This window comes from Crinia signifera, chromosome 12 (genome assembly GCF_055691185.1).
Source record: "Crinia signifera chromosome 12, ASM5569118v1, whole genome shotgun sequence".
In the NCBI taxonomy this organism is placed as follows: Eukaryota; Metazoa; Chordata; class Amphibia; order Anura; family Myobatrachidae; genus Crinia; species Crinia signifera.
Window position 1 is genome coordinate 15,100,269 of NC_139228.1, and position 11,856 is coordinate 15,112,124.

Sequence of the window (11,856 nt, forward strand, 5' to 3'; positions counted from 1 at the left end):
GGCGCAGCAGTTGGACTCTCCTTCTTGTCTTATCTCCCAGAACAACAACCTGGTATGTTTGCACTCCCAATGCTCTCCTATGCATGCCCACTGTTGCCACCAATGTATATAGTGTGTATAGAGCACTGGTTTGGCAACCGTGCACCCGACCATGTCACTGTTTGCTCGGGTGGGCCCCATGTGTGTGTGTGTGTATATATATATATATATAACCATTGTCCACCATTGCAGTATTCCATGCACTCCTCTCTGCTAGGCCCCATTCACCTGTGTGTGTGTTTGTGTATATATAGATATATACATATAACCATTGTCCACCATTGCAGTATTCCATGCACTCCTCTCTGCTAGGCCCCATTCACCTGTGTGTGTGAATAGCAATCTGCACAATAAAATGTATAGTGGTTTTCATAAAAGTTTATTAACATTTTAAAAATACTTAAAACATAAGAACTAGGTAACTGGTAACTATAACTATAAAAATTTAAATATGAAACAAAACATGGATATAACTATATAACAACTAAAATGGTTTTATCTTTTTACAGTCCCAATGTCCAACGCAAAAGAACAAGAATTTTTAGAAGGGTTTATCGAGAAGTATCGTTCCCAACAATGCCTGTGGCGAACAAAGTCCAAAGAGTATTCGAACAAAATGAAAAGAAACCAAGCCTTGGAGGACTTGTCTCGCTACAGTCTCCCATTTCATCCAGAGGCCAATGTAGAATGGGTGCGGAAACGCATCCAGAATCTGCGCACGGTTTTCTTAAAGGAACACAAGAAGGTGGAGGCTGCAAAGAAGTCTGGTGCTGGAGTCGACGAGATGTATCAAACATCGCTCTGATACTACGACAGGTTGACGTTCACCATCAGCCAGGAGTCAATGAGGACAGGAGTAGTCCTGATGGTCGAACACGAAAACCAAGAAGTCACGGCGCAGGAGGAGGATAATTCGCAGTCTGCATCAGTGAGTCTATTTTTTGGGCTATCTAATTGATTCCTCCTGCCAATCCACAGCCCCCTCCCCATTAAAGTAGGCCATATACTCTTCCCTCACCTGTTTGGCTTGTGCACTCCCTGTGAAGTGTTGTGTTGGGGTTTGCAAGGAGGATATCTGCACTACCTCCTCTGGCAGATCTTGGTCTTCTTGGAGTGCTGTGCCTGTAGCCCTTTGCTGTGTGGCTTTTCTGCGGAGCAAATTGTGCAGGACACAGCACGCCGTGACAACCCAGTCAATTTTGTCCACCCTCAGGTTAATGGCAGTGTGGAAAATGCGAAACCGGCTAGCCAGGATGCCAAAAGCATTTTCCACAACACGCCGTGCCCTGGATAGCCTGTAGTTAAAGATCCTTTTGTCATGGTTCAGGCCCCTTTGCGCATATGGCTTCATGACATGCTCGTGCAGGCCAAAAGCCTCGTCTGCCACAAACACAAAGTTAAGCCCCTGTTTAGTTTCCTGGACAGACGGGAAGTGAAGGGTGTTCGCTATGAGCCTTTCGTAGAACTTTGTGTCCTTGAAAGTGCCACCATCCGATGCACGGCCATTCCTTCCTACATCCAGGAAGATAAACTCATAGTTCGCATTAACCACAGCCATTAGTACAATGCTAAAATAGCCCTTGTAATTAAAGTAGTAGGAACCACTATTGATAGGCTGGGCTATGCGGAAATGTTTGCCATCAATGGCTCCACCGCAATTTGGAAAGTTCCATCGCTGTTCAAACTCCTCTGCGATGACTTTCCATTCATTCACGCTGGTAGGGAACTGAAATTAGAAGTAAATAGAATTGATTAGTAAACATGTTCAATTTTTTTTACAGCTTGGTGACTACCCACCTGCAACCCCAGAGCTGTCTGTCCTATCTGATAATGCATGCACATCGAGCAAAGCTCCTACTCCGGCACGCACTCCGCCACCCACCCTGGAACCCACTCCACCACTCCCCCGTGCCAAAAAAATGTGTGGCAAAGGAAAAAAAGGAGAAGCAGCAGCACATGAAGAATTTATGATGCGGGCACAGCGAGTCCTGCAAAGAAACCCGGACAAACATGACAACTACTTCACTTATGTGGCAGAGTGTGTTCGCAACATGGCTCCGGACCAGCAACTTACTTTTGAAAAGTTATGCATGGAGTTGGTGTATAATGGCAGTTTAGGGTATCTCAACAGTGGCACTAAAATAGTTGGCATGGGTAGTGCACCAGACACACCACTTTCATTAGAATCACCAATGCCTACTCCGCCTGCCACCGTACCAGGCCAGTCAAGCACAATTCCAACACATACCCAGTCAACACCTACACAGCCTTCTCAACCCCCCCAGTACCGTCAATTCTACAGTTCTTTACTGATAGAAGATCCGTAGTCTCCTGTTTTTGAGGATCTGTCTTAAAAAATAGGCTATTTTATCATTTACCATCGACATGGTCTCAGCTGCAGGTATGTGATGGCCACTGCTCACATGGCATATGGTGCACATCAATGGGGCCGGGACCATTGCATCTGCGCCATGTGGGCCGCAGCCTTTACATATCTGCAGCAGACATCCTCTGCCACACAGTACCTTATCCCTACTGTTGTAAGGGCCTGTTTCATAAGTTACCAGAGTGTCTTTTTTTTTTCTACGTATATGCTGCTACCTGTACCTGCATTACCAGAGGGAGAACAGGATTCTCCTCAATCTGGAGAGCAAACTCCATTTATTGCCCTTTTGTCTTTGCCAATAGTATGGGGTACTGTGCGGCAGACATGGTCTCAGCTGCAGGTATGTGATGGCCACTGCTCACATGGCTTATGGCGCACATCAATGGGGCCGGGACCATTGCATCTGCGCCATGTGGGCCGCAGCCTTTACATATCTGCAGCAGACATCCTCTGCCACACAGTACCTTATCCCTACTGTTGTAAGGGCCTGTTTCATAAGTTACCAGAGTGTCTTTTTTTTTTCTACGTATATGCTGCTACCTGTACCTGCATTACCAGAGGGAGAACAGGATTCTCCTCAATCTGGAGAGCAAACTCCATTTATTGCCCTTTTTCCTTTGCCAATAGTATGGGGTACTGTGCGGCAGACATGGTCTCAGCTGCAGGTATGTGATGGCCACTGCTCACATGGCTTATGGCGCACATCAATGAGGCCGGGACCATTGCATCTGCGCCATAAGCCATGTGGGCCGCAACCTTTACATATCTGCGGCAGACATCCTCTGCCACACAGTAGCCCATACTTATTGGGAAAGTTTAAACTGGGTCATACATACTTAAATGTTTATATATAGTGTGTGTTTTTGTACAATATCTTTTATATGGTATTATAATATATTTGTGTTGACACAATAAATCTATTAACTATTTTACATGTTTTACATATGAAAGGCCTAAAAAACCTGTTTCTGTCCTAGGCCTAAATTATAAATAAAAAAATTTTGTTTGCACAATAAAGTGTACGGTGTATTTTTCATCCTTACCTTGCAATACTGGTACTGCAGCACCTTCACAATGGCTTTGCAGGTCTCCGGGATGATGAGGCCCAAAGCTTGCGGGGAGATGAGGGATCCAAACTTCAGGTCAGCAAGAGACCGTCCTGTCGCCAGAAACCTCAGGGTCACCACCAGCCGTTCCTCAGCAGGGATAGCCACGCGATACTTGGTATCCTGCTTCTCGATGTGGGGAGTCACCAGATGCAGCAATTCCTGGAATGTGGCATCATCCATCCTCAAAAAGTTCCGGAAATCATCTGGGTTATTTTCCCTGATCAGTGGCATGTGCGAACGAGTCTGACGCTGCAGTAGCCACTGCTTTGTCCAGCATGATCTTTTTCTCCTGCGCTGGGCCCTCTGACGCCTGAGCTTCAGCACTGCATAATAGAGCAGGTAATGTTGCTGGTGACTACCCATCACTGCATTCTCCATAGTGCAGGGTTAAAAGACACTTTGTAATGGCAGGCAAAACAAAGTAATGTGTAAATAGCTATGTCCAGCGTTCAGCAGGTATAAACCAAGCCTCACTAGTAACAAAGCAGAAATACACTGGTTTAAAATGGCTGCTGCTATTCCTATCCCCCTCTGCTAGTCCAGCCCCTTCATTCAAATTTCAAAGGCCAATCTGACGACGGTCGCATGTGTTCTTGCAAAAAACAAAAACCAGCGATCCGACAGTCTTAACGACCATCACGGGCGCATCGGGATCGGATCGAGATCATTCCGCAAAAAAAACACAATTTTTGCTAATCGTTTTCTGGGGACTGCCTGGGAGCTCCCAGGAAGTCCAAGGGAAATCGTTCCATGGTCGTCTATCGGTCGTATACGACGGTGGTCGTCCTGGTGTGTACCCTACATTAGCTTGCAGCAGGGCCCTCTAACCTCCAAGTCTGTCTGTTGTTACCCAGTTTGTTTTATCACGGTCTACTGTTGTAAAGCGCAACGGAATCTGCTGCGCTATATAAGACACTGTAAATAAATAAATTGCAGACCAATTCCCCACAAAAAGCCTGCATTTTAAGTAACCATTAAAGCTAAATATACCTTCTTTTTTTTTAACCCTTTGAGTACCATTTTTGCCTAAAAATGCCAGTATCGCTCACAGTGACCGTTCTTTTAGCATAAATAAATACAGACAAGTCAATTAATTGAAGTTTAGTGAAATATTGCACCCCCTCAAAAAAAGCGGGCGGGGGTGCAAAGATTATTTGTGCTGGCATTTGTAGCGGATATTTTGAGGATCTCACAAAGCAATGTTGTCACTCAAAGAGTTAATGAAAATACAGCAAAATAACACAAGTCATCTGTATGTACGCAATGCAACAAAGAGGCCTATATAATCACTGGTGACAGTGTGGCACTGGAAACTGGCATTTAGGGGGGTATTGAATGCTGGCCCATATATATTCAATATTCAGAAATATTGGCCACCCATTACTCGCTGCAGATACAGGTCCTTAAAAAGCAGAATCTGCATTCTCCGAAACATCGCTAAATTTACGAATTAGAGGCCATTTCCTCAGGGAAAAAATGTGGATTCAACTTTCCACGTCTTTTCTGACTTTGAGAAGGTTTCCGCGAGGGAGCAGTCGGGATTCCGACGTCAGAGGAATGACTGTCGGAATCCCGACTGTCGGGGAGCCGTCCGGCACCCAAGGAGCTACCCTGGGGGATGTCCAATATATAAGCTGTATGGCATCGGCTAGAGCAGGGGTCAGACTTCATCAGTGGGCCCACTGAAGAAACCTGATGATGAACTGTATCTGAACGTGTCTTATCCGATGCTCCTGTGATCCCCGTGCTGGCCATCTCTATGAGAAGGTGAGAGATTTCCACCTGCGCCTGTGTAGTGCTGTATGCGACGGTGTCGCTGCTGTGAACCTCATTAACCAGGGAGACCATACATGCTGCTATCCAGGTATCAAATGTGATTTTACATATCATGTGGTAAACGAGTCAAGCCCACACTGAGAAAAAGTGGGGTACAAGACCAAAAAGTTTTAACTACGATTGTTATGAAATAAAACGATATTACACTATGAAGCTCTCTTTCTGTCTTTACCTTCAAGATTTCTACGGATTCCGGAATATTTACAGTTGAAGTAGCGGTCCTAAAAAAACTGTGGACTTCGTGTTTTTTATGAAGGCTCTGTTGGAGCATTTCTAAGTACAAAGACTGAACCTGTTCTGGTGTTGTCCATATTTAGGCAAATCAAGCTAGCGCTCCTCTATAACCACTTTTTTCATATATATATCTATATATATATATATATAGATATCTCTATATATATATAGATATATATAGATATATATAGGCAAACAGAGACCCCAAGTGCGCTACAAGGGAGCAGCTACTCTATAAGTCACCCCTGTTAGCGGGAGACGAGAGAAATTAAACCACAGGAATATATAGAGAGTGCTGATGTATTCCACCACGTGATAGAAAAACGGTATTTCAAAACATGATACAATGTGCAACTTCTAGTAATAAAATGAAATCTTTTATTAAATATTTATTTGCTTCAAAATTCCATTATTGCATTCATACACTTCTTTCTAGATGTTGTGACAACCCAACGCATTTCGTCTTTTAGAAAGACTTCATCAGGGTTTTTTTTTCATATACACAAAAATACAGTAATGATTCAAACAGTGATGCAATTAATGCTCTTTTCAGAGATCCAACAATAATGGTTAAAATGTCCCTTCGAGTAGTGCATGCCAATGTCTCAAGGGAAATAGATCACTCGGTTTTCCAACATCGGACAATTATGGATGGACGAAAGCCAGAAGGTGGCAATGGCCTGTCACATGGGGTTTAAAGATAGATGGAATTTCCCTCAGTAGTGTACAGGAAAAATCCCCAAAAAATGTCAGTGCCTGGAAATAGAACAACTCATAAAGACTTACAGCTGACTGAAATATATATATATATATATATATATATATATATATATATATATATAATTTATTTATTTGTTTGCACTGAGGAGCCAAATTATTATGACCACTTGATACTTATACACTGATCAGCCATAACTTCGCGTTGTTGCCACTAGAGGGCGAAATAGCTATAAAAAGGAAATGCAGGACAAGTGAAGCATGAATTGCACTGTGTTGCTTGCAAAGAAATGGGCAAAAAACGGGATTTAACAGAGTTTGATTGTTGGCGCTCAAACCGTCGGAACCAGTAATCAGCAAAACGGCTGCACTTGTAAAGTGTTCGAGAGCAGCAGTTATTAATGTTTACTGAGAGTGGACTACCAAGCAGAAAACCGGGTCTTAACGTCAGGCTTGTGGTTGTCACAGGCTACTGGATGCTGAAGGGAGACTTGCCAGAGTTGTCCAGTGCAACAGAAGAGCAACAATACATCAAATTGTGGGGAATCTTAATCAAGGAGCAACTAAGAATGTCTCTGAAGGAACTGTTCGCCGCACATTACACTGTATATGCTATGGAAGCAGACAACCTGCTTGAAAGCCTCTACTGTCTGCGTTGAACAAGAGCAGACATCTCCAGTTCGCAAAGGAGCACAAGGATTGGACAGTAGATGACTGGAAAAGGGTCATGTGGTCCGTTGAATCGCGTTTTCAAATACACCATGCAGATGGTAGGGCGCTAATATGGAGAAAACAGCACGAAAGCATAGACCCCAACTGCATTGCCACAACACTTCAAGCTGGCGGTGGCAATATTATGGTTTGGGGGGATGTTTTCTTGGCATTGTATGGGTCCATTGATTCATGTGTAACATCTGAATGGCCAAGGGTATTTGAGTTATCGCAGATCAAGAACATCCTGTTATGTTAATGGTGTACCCTGCTGGAGATGGATACTTCCAGCAGGACAATGCTCCCTGTCAAAAAGTTGGCATTGTCCGCAGATGGTTCGAAGCTGGCCTGCACAATCACCAGATCTCAATCCAATCGAGAATCTGTGGGATGAGATTGAACAGGCAATCAGGCAGCTGGATCCAGTACCATAAAATGTTAAGGAATTCGAAAGCTCAGTTCATTGGATATGGTCTCAAATTCCTCATACCACCTACCAACATCTCAGAGTCCATGCCAAGAAGAATCCATGCAGTATTAAGGGCAAAAGGTGGTCCAACATTGTATTGAGGGGGTGACATACATACATACACACAATTTATTGTACACACACTGCCACTGATTATGAAATGGCGCTGAAGACGCTGCTGGTCACTGCTTATGTGGGCGCGTCCTGGCGGCACTGTGCACACCATAGCCGCCAAGCTTTCTGACGGTCATGCTGCCGAGACATAGCTGGGCAAGCATATAGATTCAAATGCATGCCCGGCTGTGTCATGGGCAGTGTGACTGTCCATTGCCCCCAGGAATGTAATTTTTATCCCATTTGGGGTATTTTACCCCGGTTCCCTGACCACTGGGCTAAAGGTTACTTTTCCTGGCAGTGTTCCTGCCCATAGAGGTGCACAGGACACAGGTCCACTCACCATTCCACCTTCTTAACTGTTCAGCCAGCAGCAAATGCAGCCTCTCTTCCCAGACCAGCAAATGATAGCCAGGAGCTAATTACTTGCTATGCCCATACATTTCTCCTCTTTTTTTTTATGGTTTGATACTGAAGGTGGATTTAGGGGTCAGGCAATCACATGTAACTATCAGTGATATAAAAGGAAAAGGGTCTAAAAAGGGTCCCTGCTGTCTCGACCTGCACCATTATGTCATCCAAAGCGTAATGAAGCCTCCTGGCAGATTGCAATTAGCCAGGTAGGTCATGAAAATCACAAGATAACCAAAGCCCCACACGCACCTCGCAGGAACGTGAGGATTCCTCACACAAAAATAGCTCTTTTCATTCATTGGAAATAGCCTGCTAATGCCATCCAAACATGACGTAAAATGTCAGAGATCAGATCCAAAAACTTTTGTTCTCTTTTAATCGATGGCTAGGAAAGACTGGAATATGGGATTGCAGTAGGGCATAGCACTTTAAGCCTATGCCTCACCCCTCTGCAACTTCCAATGGGCCAGTGTAGTTTAAACACCCCCATGGGAAATGGACATGTTTTTTGGGGGGCTGCTCATGCAGCTCTACTACTTAAGTTTGGAAGTGGGGCATTATGGAGGTGGACCTCATGGCCTCTCGTCACAACTTCACTGTTCCACGGTTAAGATCCACAGACCCAATTACTTCTGCATTCAAGTAGTCATGGGCAAAGGGTTCCGCCGGCCCGAGCCGCGACTCTGTTAAGTGAATCGAATCAGTAACTCCGGTCATGGGCCGTGACTCATTTTGGGCTGTATTGGGTGCAGAGACAGTGCACAACACATTCAGTGAGTTAGAGACTCAGTGCTGGCAGACCAGGAAGTAATTAAGTGACAGTCCTCTGGGAGTTGGCTCACTGCTGCTGGCTATCCAGCTTTACAAGCTGACAGCCAATTGGCTAAGCAAAGTAGCAAGGTTGTTAGCAAGGTCACACTGTCACTGCAATTTTGCTTTGCTTACTTCGCGAATTGGCCGATTTTTTATGGTGGGCTTGGATTTATTATATCATCCACAACTAGCCTCCAGTGGAGGTGCCACAGTTAGGGATGGCCATCGATGATTCGAGATCATGGCAGATGGTTTCCCTCCATCGATGGAACAGCAAAACGATGTTTTGCTTTTTTTTTTTTTAATGCCGGAACATGGGGCATAGCCCTGCCCCCGTGTTTTGATTGGCCCACAGGCCAATCAAACAAACACAATGGATGACCATCTATATGTAAAAATATCGATGGTCATCCATAGCATAGTTTAGCACTATCGATGGCCAGTTGCAGAATTGCCATCGATGGCAATGGCAAGGATGGCCATCCCTAGCAACAGTCACTCGTAGCAGTGCACCACAGGGGTCCACCTTCTGAAGGCTAGTGCTGCATGAATCTGATCAGTTTTTGTGTTGTACTGCTACTTATCTCCAATACATTGTTGCATTTGAGTATTCTTTAGGATTGTGCAGAGGAAATAAAGCTCACAGAGGGACAACTGAATATAGGAATACAGATAACACCATTTCTTTTTCCTGAAAAAATGTATGGCTAAATAAGGCATAGAGGAGAGAGCTGTATAATTGTATATATGGTAAAATGTACATACTTTGTTTGACTTTTGAATTATTATTTTTGGACCTATGATTAAATCCTTATCTCAAATTGATTGAGTGAAACATCAATGGTGCATCGATGTTAAGGATATATCAGGTCAATCAGTTAATTAACAAACAAATAATAAATATCAACTACCTGTCCTTTATTATTATTAATATAAATAATCAAAAATTCACAGAGACCAAGGCAATTTTATTTTGGACATTAAGGCATCACAGTTGATGGTATAAGGTTTAGATGAAATATATATATATTTCATCTAAATATTAATGCAGTCGTGCATTAATATTAGGATCTTCAAGGGATCCATTCATTTTATTTCATTCAATAAGAAGGTTGCATACCGGGAGTGAAGATTTTCACTACCCACTTACATACGGGTATGTACCTCCATATAAAATTCAACTCTTAAACTTTCTATAGATTTTTTTATACATAGAGTCTGTAATAAAGCTTTTGTTTACCACCTAGAAATTTGCCCCTGAGGAAGTCGTATCGACGAAACGCGTTGGGTGTTTTTTCCTTGCTGTAACGAACCATACTGCATACAGATGAAAAGTGTTTTACTGATTTTAAATTTGTATTAAATTGTAAACTAAATATTTGTCTGCAATTTCCATTGTGTGGATATATTCTGGTGGTGGAATTTCATTATAGGGGCGCACTCTGTTTCCTTTTCCATTTTCTCTCTCACTTCCCCCACTAACAGGGGGGACTAATAGAGTTGCTGCCCCCACTGAATGTATATAGCGCATTGAAAGGGTATCCCTCTTGTCATATATATATATAGATATATATAACCTCTAGCTTCTGCTACTTTCTTATTAATACACCTTTAGCTTAGTTTTTCACTTGTGTGCTGCCCTGGGGTAACTGGCCTATGCCAACCTTTTCGGGGTTCCGCGCCCCAGATTCAAACTTAGTATTAGGGACCCACCAGAAATGAGGCCACCGTGAAGCTGGTTGGTGGGCAAATATTTCTTGGCCAATTAATATACCAAGAGCCTCTATTATTGATTAATAATATGGAGTGTGCATCTGCACCATGTATTTTTCTTTGCAGAACTACAAGTCCCAGCATGATAGCACCTCATGTATCTTGGGTGTGCATTCTAAGATCCCCCCCCCAATAATATATCTATATATATCTATATATCTATATATTTTTATTTTTTTGGGAGAATCCGCACTCATGACCAGCCCTTGTCAACTTTCGGGGTGCTCCACTTAAGTAAACATCCAATGAAGTTCCCAATATATTACAGGTGTAGAGCCAGAAAAAGATCCACAAGGAGCACTCACCAATAAGATCAGTTGCACAGTTTAATGGTATACTTGTTTAGGATACAAAACATCTTACTTTGTATTGCAGTCAACGTTTCGGCCACTAGAGGGCCTTTGTCAAGACAGAACACCAGACACATCCGTACAGCACAAGCACTTCAAGTACGGATGTACCTGGTGTTCTGTCTTGACAAAGGCCCTCTAGTGGCCGAAACATTGACTGCAATACAAAGTAAGATGTTTTGTATCCTAAACAAGTACCATTAAACTGTGCAACTGATCTTATCCACAAGGAGCACTCACCAATAAGATCAGTTGCACAGTTTAATGGTACTTGTTTAGGATACAAAACATCTTACTTTGTATTGCAGTCGACGTTTCGGCCACTAGAGGGCCTTTGTCAAGACAGAACACCAGGTACATCCGTACTTGAAGTGCTTGTGCTGTACGGATGTGTCTGGTGTTCTGTCTTGACAAAGGCCCTCTAGTGGCCGAAACATTGACTGCAATACAAAGTAAGATGTTTTGTATCCTAAACAAGTATACCATTAAACTGTGCAACTGATCTTATTGGTGAGTGCTCCTTGTGGATCTTTTTCTGGCTCTACACCTGTAATAAATAAATATATATATATATATATATATATATATATATATATATATATATATATATATATATATATATATATATATATATATATATATATATATATATATATACCCTCTATGGCCTAAAAACCGGACTCTTTGCTATTACTGGAAAATTCCCTTTTCCCTAGCACCCCGTGTTTTGCTATACTCCTGTAGCACTTTATGTAGAACAGGGTCGGTAACCCATCCAACATCTACGTCAAAAAAGTCAACAATAGCTAATGCAATCCGCCAACATTGGCCTGTAGTGGCCACCGACCCTGTACTACATAAAGTGTTACCCACCAAACCAATTGTAGCGTA

The 11,856-nt window shown here is 43.0% G+C and overlaps 1 long non-coding RNA gene across 1 annotated transcript in view; it reads left to right on the top strand.

Moving 5' to 3' along the window:
• LOC146049457 (uncharacterized) overlaps nt 1-3,078 on the top strand; it is a 5,168-nt gene extending 2,090 nt beyond the window's left edge. The window contains exons 2-3 of the long non-coding RNA XR_014466135.1: nt 549-967; nt 1,821-3,078. This is a non-coding gene — a long non-coding RNA (uncharacterized LOC146049457). The remainder of the gene's footprint in view (nt 1-548; nt 968-1,820) is intronic.
• The last annotated feature ends 8,778 nt before the right edge of the window (nt 3,079-11,856 follow it).